This window comes from Phaenicophaeus curvirostris, chromosome 2 (assembly GCF_032191515.1).
Source record: "Phaenicophaeus curvirostris isolate KB17595 chromosome 2, BPBGC_Pcur_1.0, whole genome shotgun sequence".
NCBI lineage: Eukaryota > Metazoa > Chordata > Aves > Cuculiformes > Cuculidae > Phaenicophaeus > Phaenicophaeus curvirostris.
Window position 1 is genome coordinate 95575613 of NC_091393.1, and position 14179 is coordinate 95589791.

Consider the following 14179-nt stretch of genomic DNA (forward strand, 5'->3'; position numbering starts at 1 on the left):
CCTTTTTTCAGAAGATTTTAGTTATGTTTTTTTTGCTGTTATTCACAGCTCTTAGCGAGTGCTTACAGGTAAATGTGTGATTTGAACAATTTTCTAAATAAAGAGACCCTTCAGCACATGCTTGAATGCTTTCCTGAACCCGGGTCTAAGACAAGTTTGATTAGAAAAAGATGATACTTTGCACACACGTATAGTACTGCTTTTGTTTTCTTTTGAACAGTAAGCTGGACATTTGGACTTGGTTCACTTGGTGCTAATGATACATGACCCTGCAGGCTGTGGTCTCAGCTGGCTTCCATTTTGGGTTTGAGATTTCCTCAGCAAATTTTATAATGGCTTTTTGAGCTGGTGATGAAATCTTATTTCTCTATCTGTGCCTGTACAAATATGAGTGCTTGCCATTGAGAAATCAATGCAGCAGGAGAGATTGTGCCTTTTTCTGCAGGATGCTGGTGTGAACAGGTCAGCTTATGCACAGCTAGGTGTTTGCACTCTCCTAGTTTACTCCTTCTTGTGAGAGACATGTCTTTTCCTCTTTACTTTCTTGGAAGATCTCATGCGAACATCTCCTTTGCTGCCTGCTCTTGGTTGGCTGATAGTCAACTCCCTCTTATCATCTGTCAGAGTATTCAATTTCCTTTGCTGTACTATTTATTTTGCCTATCTCCTGTTACCTTTCTCCTTTCACAGTAGCTCTGCTGGTAAGTATCAGAGCTGCTCCGGTGGTTCTGGTGTGATGCAGTTAATGCTATTATTTGCTTCTGCTCATACATGACTGGATACTTCTGAGTCTTTTCTGAAGCAATTTTTTCCTACCACCCAAAGCATGCCGAGGAGCATACAAGAAATGCTTAAGTATTTGGATTGACTTCTGCAGCACAATGTGTAGGACATACAGTGAAAGTAAATTGCTTGTGATCTTGATTACAGAAAAAAAGTGGCACTGGCAATAAAGTAAACTTGTACGATGCCCTCTCCTGCATCTGATTTGAGAGATAGTAAATGTTGCTCTTTTCTCTCTGGTGTTTTCATCTGAACTATTTCCTCTTGTTTTGCCTTGTTTTCTGAGTTCTATTTTGATTCCTTTTATATATCAGCAGCTCTTTCTCCTACCATCTACTTAACGGTGGAGTTTACCCTGCAGACATAGGTCTGTAATGCTCGGAGTTAGAGCATGGGATGATTCTGGATTGATAGACTTTTTAATGTAGGCAGAATTTTACAGGAAAAACTGGTCTTCTACTGGTAACTCTTGTTTTGATAGGTTGGTGTTCCTACAAGCCATGTCTTTCATAGAATCATAGAATCACCAGGTTGGAAGAGACCCACCGGATCATCAAGTCCATCCATTCCTATCAAACACTAAACCATGCCCCTCAGAACCTCGTCCACCCATGCCTTCAACCCCTCCAGGAAAGGTGACTCAACCACCTCCCTGGGCAGCCTGTGCCAGTGCCCAATGACCCTTTCTGTGAAAATTTTTTTCCTAATGTCCAGCCTAAACCTCCCCTGGCGGAGCTTGAGGCCATTCCCTCTTGTCCTGTCCCCTGCCACTTGGGAGAAGAGGCCAGCACCCTCCTCTCTACAACCTCCTTTCAGGTAGTTATAGAGAGCAATGAGATCTCCCCTAAGCCTCCTCTTCTCCAGGCTAAACAACCCCAGCTCTCTCAGCTGTTCCTCATAAGGCCTGTTCTCCAGCCCCTTCACCAGCTTTGTTGCTCTTCTCTGGACTCGCTCCAGAGCCTCAACATCCTTCTTGTGGTGAGGGGCCCAGAACTGAACACAGTATTCGAGGAGCGGTCTCACCAGTGCCGAGTCCAGAGGGAGAATAACCTCCCTGGACCTGCTGGTCACTCCGTTTCTGATACAAGCCAAGATGCCATTGGTCTTCTTGGCCACCTGGGCCACTGCTGGCTCATGTTCAGTCTGCTGTCAACCAACACCCCCAGGTCCCTCTCCTCCAGGAAGCTTTCTAGACAGACTTCTCCTAGTCTGTAGCACTGCATAGGGTTGTGCCCCAAGTGCAGGACCCAGCATTTGGCCTTGTTAAACCTCATGCCATTGGACTCTGCCCAGTGGTCCAGCCTGTTCAGATCCCTTTGCAGAGCCTCCCTACCCTCCAGCAGACCAACACTTCCACCCAGCTTAATGTCGTCTGCAAACTTGCTAAGGGTGCACTCGATGCCTTCATCCAGGTCATTGATGAAGACATTGAACAGGGCTGGACCCAGCACTGAGCCCTGGGGAACCCCACTTGTCACTGGCCTCCAGCTGGATTTCACACCATTTCCCACCACTCTCTGGGCCCGGCCATCCAACCAGTTTTCCACCCAGGAGAGCGTGCGCCTGTCCAGGCCAGAGGCTGACAATTTCTCAAGCAGAATGCTGTGAGAAACTGTGTCAAAGGCTTTACTGTGTCAAAGTCCAGGAAGACCACATCCACAGCCTTTCCCTCATCCAGCAGCCGAGTCACTTTGTCATAGAAGGTGATCAGGTTAGTTTGGCAAGACCTGCCTTTTGTGAACCCGTGTTGACTGGGCCTGATCACCTGGTTCTCCTACATGTGCTTCATGATAGCACTCAAGATCACCTGCTCCATGACTTTCCCTGGCACTGAGGTCAGACTGACAGGCCTGTAGTTCCATGGATCCTCCCTGCCACCCTTCTTGTAGATGGGCACATCATCAGCCAGCCTCCAGTCCAGTGGAACTTCCCCAGTCTTCCAGGACTGTTGGAGGATGATGGAAAAGGGTTGGGCCAGCACATCCGCCAGCTCCTTCAATACCCTTGGATGAATCCCATTCGGCCCCTTAGACTTGTAGGTGTCTAGTCGGGCTAGCAAGGCTCTGACCACCTCCTCTTGGATCATGGGAGCCTCATTTTGCTCCTCTAGCTCCTGGGTTTGTACACAGATGGAACAACTTTCTTTACAATTAAAGACTGAGGCAAAGAAGGCATTAAGTACCTCAGCCTTTTCCTCATCCCCTGTCACTGTTGTTCCTTCTGCATCCAATAGGGACTGCATGGTCTCCCTAGTCCTCCTTTTATTCTTTATATATTTATAGAAAGATTTTTTGTTATCTTTCACAGTCTTTGCCAATCTGATTTCTAGTTGAGCCTTAGCCCTTCTGATTTTTTCTCTACATAATCTCACTTCCCTCCTGTAGTCCACCCAAGAGGCCTGTCCCCTCTTCCAGAGCCCATAAACATTTCTCTTCTTCTTGATATCGCTCAAGATCTCTCTGTTCAACCAAGCTGGTTTTCTCCCCTGCCGGCTTTTTTTCCGGAACATGGGGATGGCTTTCTCCTGAGCTGCTAGGATTTCCTTTTTGAAGAGCTCCCAGCCCTCATGGGATCCCTTGCCCTTAAGTACTGTCTCCCATGAGACTTTGCCAACCAGCCTTCTGAAGAGTTCAAAGTCTGCCCTCTGGAAATTTAATGCTACTGTCCTGCTAACCACCCTCTTCACTTCACCTAGAACAGAAAACCCTATCATCTCATGATCACTTAGTCCTAGGTGTCCACCTACTGCCACATCCCCCCCAAGGCCTTCTCTGTTCACAAACAGCAGGTCCAGGAGGGCACCTTCCCGTGTTGGTTCATGCACCAGCTGTGCAAGGAAGTTGTCTTCCACACACTCCAGGAACCTCCTAGACTGCTTCCTTTCTGCTCTATTGTACTTCCAGCAGATATCAGGAAGATTGAAGTCTCCCACAAGAACAAGAGGCATTGATCTAGAGATTAACCACAGCTGTTTATAGAAGAGCTCATCAGCTGCTTCTCCTTGGCTGGGTGGTCTGTAACAGACTCCTATCACAAAATCTACCTTCTGGTGGGCTCCTCTGATTTTAACCCACAGGCACTCAATCTCATTTTTGCCACAGTCCATCTCAACGGTGTCCAAGTCCTCCCTTACAAAGAGGGCTACCCTGCCTCCTCTCCTACCCTTCCTATCCCGCCTGAAGAGTTTGTACCCCACCATAGCTGCACTCCATTTATATGAGTCATCCCACCACATTTCCATGATGTCAACGACATCATAGGCTCCTTGCCCTATGACAGCTTCCAGCTCTTCCTTCTTATTCCCCATGCTGCATGCATTGGTGTAAATGCACTTCAGCTGAGCTGCCGAGCCTTCAGCCCTCTTAGAGGGAACAGAGTTCATTCCCAATTGCCTGGTAACTGGAGTAGCTAGCACCAGAGTGCCTGTATCTCCCTTAGCACCCCCAGGTGTGTTCTCCCCCACTGGTGGTCCACACCAGCACACCCTCTCCGAATCACCAGTGCCCCACGTCCAGGCTCGCTCCTGTCTAGCCTGGTCTCAACCCCCTCCCCCTTCACATCTAGTTTAAAGCTCGATTTATGAGCTTAGCTAGGTTTTTAGCAAGGGCTTTAGTCCCCCTAGGCGACACACGTGTCCCATCCTTAGCAACAAAGTCTAGGGGTGCGTGACACTATTGGTAGTAACACTTTCTTGTGTGGTAGAGAATCCTAAGTTTCTCAGCAAAAAGAAGTCTCTCTCCAATATTGAGTTGATTTCACAGAAATAAACTATTTAAATATAAGTTATTTTTCTCACCCGGTTATTTTTCTCACCCAGTTAAGATGATACAGTGATCTTGCTGGTTCTCCAGTTTAATGGAGAGGCAAGGAGAAATTACTCAAATTCCCACTCAAGATACCAAATCATCAGGACTTCTTAAAAATCCATAAAGTCACTGAAGTTGTGCAAATTGTGTTTCTCTTTGGATGAGCCACTCTTCCTACCTTAAATATTATAGTGAGTGTGGCTGCTTTTTGAATTACTGTTGTAACCACAGAAGAAAGCTTTGGGTTTACGTAAAGTAGATTGGAAATGACAAGAGCCATGAGCCTTGTTGGTGTTACACTGATTTGTTCCAGTTGGAGACTAGATAGACCTTCTGTCTTGCTTTGCAAATCTCTTTGCTTTTCTTGTTTAACTTGGACCATGGATCTACCATCTGATTGTTTATATCTGCACAAATTCTCCTTTGTATTCACACTCTTTCCATCTCTGCTTTGTGTATGGTACTTGCCGAAATAAACAGTTGATGAATGGTGGTACAATAAGCGTACAGATGTTCTCTCAGCATGCAAGCTGCATTTATGGTTCTCCTCTCCATAACTGTATATCTTGTACCTTTACTATACCTGAAGTTATTTTGTAGCTGTAGAGTCTGATTTTATGTAGGAGAGCTCTCGCTGCATAGCAGAGGTTCATATCAGCTCCCTGGGTCTTTTTTCTTCTTAGGTTATGTAAATAACAATCCGTCACAGATTCCTCTCTAAACATGGAACAGTACAATAGCATGAAATATTTTTCAAAGCAGCAGACATTAAGAAAATAGAAGAGGGGAGACTTTGGTTTATTATTCTTTATTTGTCCTCCACTTTCTTATGTATGAAGGTGGATTATTTCTTGATGCTAGTTTGTTTTGAACTGTTCTGAAAGATGAGGGGAAAAAAATGTCTCCTGGGTCATTTTTAGCTTTGTGCCTTTTGTTTCCCTCTGTTGTCTTTAAAAATGGAAGGAACAGTTCTGTGTAATGCATGTGTTGTTTTTCTGAAGTTATATAGGCAAACTTTTCATTTGGGTTGTACACAAAATTGGTAAAAATCTAGGGGATGTAACTGTGGTGTTTTCTTTCAGAAGTGTGCATGGTTATGAGAGATTACTGGCATAAAAATACAGTACTTTTTTGCACTCCTTTTGAACTATTCTTGCAAACAGATGCCATCCATGGCACATATGTACAGAAATATTCACCCTGCTTATACCCTAGCATGCTTTTTCACAGCAAGATCTTCTAGGCTTCTTACATAAAAAACCCTAAGAACTAGTTTTCTCCTAAGAAGTATTTGACAGGCTTATCGGTTGGGCAATGATTTTCTGATGAGTCTTTTAAAATGTAATTCCGCTCTTTGGATTTTTATACCACAAGAGGTAGCCAAAGATCAGGTATTAATTTCCACCCAATATTTGTTTGTATCTTCTAGATAAATTAAAATATGATTCAGTGCATCATCATGCTGTAAATTACAATACTAGGGAGTGCTAATGGTTTTACAGAAGCCAGGACCAAAATTTATATGAAGACTGTTGATCTGTTTGTGAGTGTTATGTTAGGTTCATCAATTTTTCTTGGGCTGACCTAATAATTACCTTTGTCAGGGCAAGGCAAGGCTTGTGTACCTTAAATTCCTACATGCTTTGTTGGATTATACTGTAACCTGGCTTTGCCAGCCCTTAAAACACAGCTGTGTTTGGGAAACGATACGAAAACAGGACAGCTTTGCTTCTTAGATCAGACTTTTTTTAGGCTCAGTTGGGGTGGTGGTGGTGTTCTTAAAAAAAAACAAACCCTCACAGAAGAAACTTTACCTCAAGGTGTTCCCACAGTCTGACAATATGATAATCTGATTTCCTCGAGCAGTGTTTTGATTTAGCTGCTGGTGTATCAAAGTGTTGGAGGTGTGGGCAGTCTGGACTTTTGGATGGGCAAGGTGGCATTCAGGGCACAGGATATCACTGAATTTGAGGCCACTACATCCTAGCCTTCCAATTTCTAATTGAACTCCTGATGTCTTTGTCCCTTTTGTCTGCCCTGTACTGGAGTCAACAATTCCCATGTCTGTGCCCTCATGTCAAGGGTTATTAGTTAGGCCTTTCCTATGGAAGGAAACAGCTGGTTGTAGGCAAGGCATGAAGGGCAGGAGAGGCTGAGGTAAGTCTCCATTCCTCATTGCTGATGCAGGGCAGATCTTCATAGGTCAGCTGTTTGTTTTATTCAAATGGCTGAAATAAGCTTCTTGATCTAAATAAATGAACAGTTGTACTTTGTGTGTGTTAGCAGTCAAGATTGCTGATAATTAATTAGTAATCTGAATTTACAAAGATTAAAAAGTCAGAGTTGCAGAATTGTTGCAGTAGTAAGGAGTCTCTGGAGACTGCCTAATCAAACCCCTCTACTCAAAGCAAGGTCAGCTAGAGCAGGTTGCTCAGGACCATGTGCCGCAGGTTTTTTCATATCTTCAGGGATGGAGATGGCCCAAATTTGTGGGTAATCCATTTCACTGTTTAACTACTACCGCATTAGTGATGTTTTTTCTGTGTTTGAATGGAGTCTTCTGTATTTCAGATTTTGTTCATTGCCTCTTGTCCTGTCATTGAGCACGTCTGAGAAGAGCCTGGCTCCATCTTCTTTACTCCCCCAACAATTCCCATCAGATGTATTTACACAAGAATAAGATCTCCCTGAGCTTTCTGCAGGCTGAGCAACCCAAGCTGTCTCTGCGTATTCCCATATGGGAGATGCTCAAGTCCCTTAGTCATTTCAGTGGCACTTCACTGGACTCCCTCCAGCTTGTCCGTGTTTTTCTTGTACTAGGGAACCTAAATGCATTTCCTGAAATATCTGGGTCAGTGTATATAAATTACGCACATATTGGCATAGGTCACCAGTCTCTTTCTTTCCCAGGTAAGGTGCTATGTGTTTTTCTGAGGGCATTCCCAGAAGAAATCATGAAAATTGCTGCCTACACTTGTGTCCTGGCTGCAGTGGCACACATGAGTGTCCCTTTCTCCCTGTGCAGCAATGCTAGCTGCAGATTGAATGACCTTTTTCTGGTGTAACCTAAGTATATTAGATATTAAAAAACAAGGCAGAGTGTGATGAAGGTGGAAGAAGCTTGCTGACATAAAATCTGTTGTATTGAAGCATGGATAGAGGTTATTGCAGGAAGCACTGACCTGTTTCATGTAAAGAATAAGAGTGGAAAATCTTTTGGGGCATCCTCTGGAACTAAAAGCCATGAAATTTTAGCCATTTTACAATCTGAGACTCCTTATAGCCTAATGAAGGTAATGAATTGTTGCCTAGAAAAAGCTATAAATTTTTGCCAAATTTCATCAGTCTTATATTTGTGAAATTATCTGATTGGAGTTTGCACTACTCTGCTTTGAGGTGTATTAACCATGCCAGGATTTTGTGGTGGCAGGGCCACCAGCTGTGGTGTTCCCTGAATGCTAAGCTATGGATTACCTTTTTTATTCCAATGAGTAGTCAACACCTTATGACATTTAAAAATCTGTTTGCAGAGGTTCTGTACAAGACCCGGGTGGCAGGTTGAAATGTTTGATATTTAGGGGAAAAGCAGTCTTTTTGCAGGAAGTCACTTGTCTTTAAGAATCTGTTGAATTCCTTAGCTTGTTTTGCATGAAGGTAGTGTCGTGCTAGGTAGATATAAGCCGGTGACGCCTCCTCAGTGCCAATGATCTCTGCTGCATAAATACTCTGAGCTCCCCCAAATGCTCATGGAAAGGACAGGACAACATTCTGGTTCAAAAGGCTAGAGAGAGAAGAGGAAAAGGCTAATTTCTTTGAAGGAACATTGAGGCTGGAAGAATCATTGGCATCAGCAAACTTCTTATTACCTCTTACTCCTGTCTTTTGTTCTTTGTACTGGGAAGTGGATGAGAGTGGAAGAAAAAGAGTCTGCAAAGTAGATGCAGTGTCAGATCTCCATGAATTTAGTGTTGCCTTCTATGTTAATCCTGAAGATAAAAGGGCACATTGTGCCAACAGAACCCCCTGGGTGACATCTCTTTTAACTCTGGTCAAGGCAAGGAGCAGAGCATTCCTTTCCTCAGGTCCTTTGCAGCCCTGCTGAAAAACAGGCATAGGGGAAAATGGGTGACAAGAAATTTCTGCTCAGCAAAGATGCACAGGGGCTGCCTGCATGTTTACAGGTTGACCCGTGACCAGCTACATCAAGCAAAAAAAAAGCCCAAGAAAAGCCTCAACACCTGTACTTCCAGAAGGAAGATGTGTATGTAATGATTTCTTTCATTCATTTAATAATATCAGCTCCTGATAGCTAATTCAATTTAAATACCACTCCCTTTTCTCAGATGTTTCAGAGCACAGAACAAGTGATCTCTGGATCAGGTATTAAGAATAGGACTTGAAAGGAAAAATAGCATTTTTCATTTGGAAATTTTCTTTAATTCCTGTTCCCGTAAAGCATGGTGGAGTGGAAAGAGAGCCTTGAGCCTGCACTGTTGGCTGGTTAGTGACCTCCAGCAATTTACATGAACTATTTCCTCACCTATGGAATGAGGATAATGATACTTTTTAAGTCTACTTAAAATAAAATGACATCAGGGTTAGATATTGTTGAACTACTATTTTAGTACAAAGAACAGCTCTGTAGTATGGCAGAAAACTTTCTGGAGACTTAACACTTAGAAATCAGTGGAGAGAAGTAAATCTTTAAAAATGTATTATTTTTATACAGATCTTTAAATTGGGACAAGAGGGAAAAATTAGAATGCTGTTAACTTTTTCTTTTGCTCTTTTCTTCGCCTGCCACTTCCCAGTATTTACTTTTCAACAGGGTGTTGAGGTCAGTTTTGCTTTCTCCTATAATCAGTTCAACCTCCAACTTCTCTGGTGCTTCAGCTGAAACCACTGCAGTAGTCTCTATTTGTTCCAAAACAACCGTTTCCTCTAGAATTTTTGCTTTAAAGTAAGATGAATGTGTTGGTGCTTCTAACGTACTGTGGAAACATATTTGACAAACATCTATAATTTCAGCGAAATTTGAGATGACAGTGCTGCCAGTGAAGTTGTGACAAAAAATGACAGAAACCAGACTATAAGTTGAAGTTGACGGTCTCTTCTTATTCAAAATGGCATGGAAGAGAGTCCATAGCAAAGGAATGTTGCCCACATTCATATCTGAGGCATCTGCTAATCACTCAACAGGTGGTGTTTGTACCAAGTTTAAGGGGGGCCAACTATTACAAGCCTATCGTTAGCCTGGCAATAGCTGTGTTTGGTTAAAACTCAAGCATCTGAAGCCGAAATGTTACATGACAATCTTATCTTTCATTAAATGATAGGTCCCAATGCTTTGGAAAGAACTTGGAAGTATGAACCCCAAGGACTCAAAAAACCCCACAATAGGGTAGGAAAAAAGCATTTTTTTGGGGTCCTCATTTAGATGATGTGTTTAGTAAGGTGCTCTTTAAATTTTATAGGAATCCAAAGGATTATTTTTAACACTCCGGGCCATCTGTTTCGATTGTTACCCTGCTAAGGATGGTGGGTATGTATTTTCTCACTGAGATGTATGTAGCCACGTTTGTAGCTGGAATGGTCATTCCCAGTGTAGCAAACTTTCTCTTCTATTCTCCATTGCATTTAGATCTCATGTGTAGCATCTGTTTCTTCTGGGCAAATAGTAACTCATTCATGAGTGCTGAGAAGTAACTGGCTCTAGTAAGAGCTTATCTTGTGTTCCTTTTCCACTTCAAAATAGCCCTCGAGGTGGCATAGTCAGTTCCTGGAAGATCATCCCAGTGTCACAATATCAGGTGCTGTGGAAAACCATTTAAAGCCCTTTGAAAATTTTCCTCAAAATTCTTAGACTTCTTTGAGCATGTTTTGGCTAGCCAGCAGGAGATAGTTGGCTTCACTAGAGACAGCACTGTTGAATTTCTTCTCTCTGACAACACTAAAAGCTTCAGGAACAGTACTGCTTGTTGGAACAGTTCTTGTTTTGTTATCTGAGAGCGATGATATGAGATGCCTGATTCTGCAAAACATGCCCTTCCTAGGGATGTCAGGGTAAAATCCTACATACTGTCAGAATGGTTTGGGGGCCAGTCCCATCTCAGCTCTATTCCTTTTTCCTGTTGCTTGTAGAATCCCTTTCTGCCAAACTGCTGTGTCCAGTAGATGAAATTAATGAGATGTTCTTACAGCAGCTTTGGCAGGATGAAAACATGCCTGAGATTATGTCTATAGCAAGTGGTGCTTCATCATCTGCCTGGGAGTGACTGGAGACACTTCTTAAGTGTCTGAGGAAACAAAAATGTGCATAGCTGAGAAATAAAGATAGAGACAGCATCCTGAAATCACTGAGACAATTTGAGAAGCAATACTATCATGACGATTGATCTGTATAATGGTCACTGGGTTTGTTGAATTTTATTTCTTAAGCTACATCTATAGAGCCTCCATTGTTCAAAGTAGTTTGTGATGACATGACTTTTTTGGTAGGGCTTGGGCAGCCCTTCCAGCAGCAACTATCTGCATCCCTTTCCCACCTCGGTCTTGCTGTTAAGACCAAACACCTAAGTGCCAAATCTATTTTGCCCACTTTCTTGAAATGCCCCTAGCTCTTCCACAATATGAAATTTGCCTAGTGTTTTGATTAAGTGGGAACAAATATGCCTAATTAGATATTCCTGGTGGATACTATATTCATAAAACTAATCTCATGTCCTTCCACACCTTGTCTGAATGATAAGGTACCCTTTTCTATTTTATTGTGCAGAAGAAGAGAAAAAATGCTCAGGTATTTATCATGACATTTCCTTTCTTCAAGCAATGGTGCTGCTTACATGTTGTGGACTAGCTGAAAGATATGCTCCTGCTAGTCAGTAACTGTCTGAATAGCCGGGTTCTCATGCTCTCCAGCAAGTATATGCACAGTGTCCAGTGTTTGACTGAAATACTTCTGTTCATTATCAGAAGGCCACATTTTCAATCATGAGTTTTGAGTTGTCTCAGCTGACAGGCTTTTTCAGCAGGAGAATTGTGTTTGTGGCAGGGAATGATGAGCCTGGATTGTGTCCTCAGGCTTTCAGACAGTCATAAAAATGCTGGGTACAGGTGGATGTTGTCCCTGAAGAAAGGAAAATTTGAAGGTAATCACTTTTATCTGTTCCTATAAGTTTTGGCCAGAGTTTTTTTGATGTTTTTTAGTTCTTTCAATTTTGGTTTTAGAGTAAAGCATCTAATTTCATTCCCTAGGCTTCTAAAGTGATATTTATCTTGTTTTCAGATCAGGAGAAGCTGTCCCCATAAAGCTCACTTTCAGAGTTAGGTTTTCATTAGGGTTCACTACAAGAACAAGATGTTCGAAGTGATCCACAGCAGCATTCCTGCTTGAGTTTTCAACAGGATTCAGACAGGATACTTAACTTGCTGCCTACCTGAGTGCTGAGCTCCCTTCAAAAAGTGTGCCCTGGGTATTGGTAATACTCTCAGGAAAGCTTGGGAACAGAGCTGGTGGATTCACTTCTGTTCCCTGTGTTGACTCCAGCTGCAACTTACAATATACTGAGTGAAGCATCTCTTCTATAGAGGCAGGCTATGCAGTGAATGGTTTTGAGTGAGGTCCTGTTTGACACTCAGGCTACTAAGCTGGAAAAAAATACCTTTTTTTGGCATTGCCAGTTCTGCAGTATACATGAGGTTACTTCTTATGCGTGTTTTGCTTATGGGTGTCAAGCAGTGATATGTCACTCCTTTATAAATGAATGTGTGTTACAACTTGCTGATTATGGGCAAATGCCAGAAAAATATATCATTGGGCAAAAGGGGAAGAGAGGGTATTTCAATGCGCCAGGATTCCTACTTTTGAGGGTTTGTTGGAGAGTTTGTTGTGCTCAGCAAAGACCAAGCTTTCTCCTGCTAAACGAAATTCCTGTAACCACCTTCAACAGCTGATGGCTGATGTATTGAGGCAGATTCTCTCTGACTTGTCCGTAGGCAGACAAACAGGAATTCTTACAACACAGAAATGAACATCCTTTCACATAGAAATAATGCATGCACATCACATGTGAACATATGCACACATTGTCCATTTCTCATCACTTTTTAGGGGGTGTGCATTAAATTTTCGTATTGCATTTGAGATGTGCTGACTGGGGGAGTTGCTGGAGAGAAGATGAATCATTAGGAGTGGTTGCAGCAACTCAGTGTTACACCCCTTCCTACTGTGTTTTTCTTTGACTAGCTTGCTGATCACAAGGCACCACCCTTTGGCTCTCCAAGAAAGCTGTGAAATGCTGTCTTCTTTTATTGTGTGCTAAATGTACAGATTGTTTTATGAATCACTATTCACTTCTCATTCATTTTCTCAACAAAGTATAAGCTCCAATACAACCTGTGAAATACTTGCTGTTAGCAATAGATATCTTATTTGTGAACATGCTCTGGACTCCTTTTATAACATACTGAGTCTTATACTCGTTTCCTTTGAAGTCCCTGGCTTTTTATAGCCTGTAGGAATTAAATAAATTTAAAAACCCATCATGATGTAAGGAAATAACTTGTGGTTTCTTTACAAATTAATACATTCTAAGTAACACGGAATATTTCTTTTAAAGAGTGTGTAATAAAAATCAGAGGGATGCGCTGCTGCACTGATGACTGCAGTGGAAGAAACACTCTTTTCCTGTTTTGCTATTGTAAAAATCTTGGGGCTGGTGCATTCCTTAGCTGATCTACTAGTGCTGGTTTGGGTTCCCGCTCATTGCCTAGAGCAGTCCCACATGGCTGGGTGCAGAATAAATACTGCCTATAGAGCTGGAACATGAATATGAAGCATGCTAATGCTAGTATCAATTAGACAGTGACCCAGAAATTCTTGGAAGAATGATTTTTCAGCTATATCCTGTCTCCAGGGCGTATAACCCTAACGGTATCTCCTCGCAGACTGCTATGTTGAAAGCTGGAACAACCAGGGAGTGAGCCAGGGGAAGATGAGGGAGGACAGGGCTGCAATGCTGCTCCCGAGAGAAAGAAATCACTCAGGCAAAGAAATAATGAAAGCTCTTGGATGCATAACGGAACAACCATTTCAATTATAAGTGTGCTTAGGTTTATGTTAGGCTAAGGTGTCATCTAGACCGATGTACTGGCAGTTTGCTTTCCATAATTGGTGTTGAATTTTTGAAAATATTTTAGTGACACCTGGGCATTTTACTAGGCCTCAAATTCTTGATGACTTTATAGGTCGTGCAGCCACCATTTGCATCATCTGACCTCCCCACCTTTCCATTCTTTCCAAGTCTTATGAAGAACATTAAACTTGCAGATGCAATTATTGTATAATAAAGTATTGATTTCCTAAGGAACCCTTTAACATCTTCTTTCATAATTAGCATTTACAAGGCGTCAAGAATTAACCGCGTACAGCTTTACAAATTAATTACAAGGGCCTTTTATTTCTGAAATAAATATCAGTGCCCAGTTCCTGAAAACAGCAGAGCAAGTCATCCGACTTCATTGCCAACATATGAAGAGTCTAGACAAGAGTAGGGCTAAAGCAGAGTTTTAATAGCAAGCTTTTGTCTTTT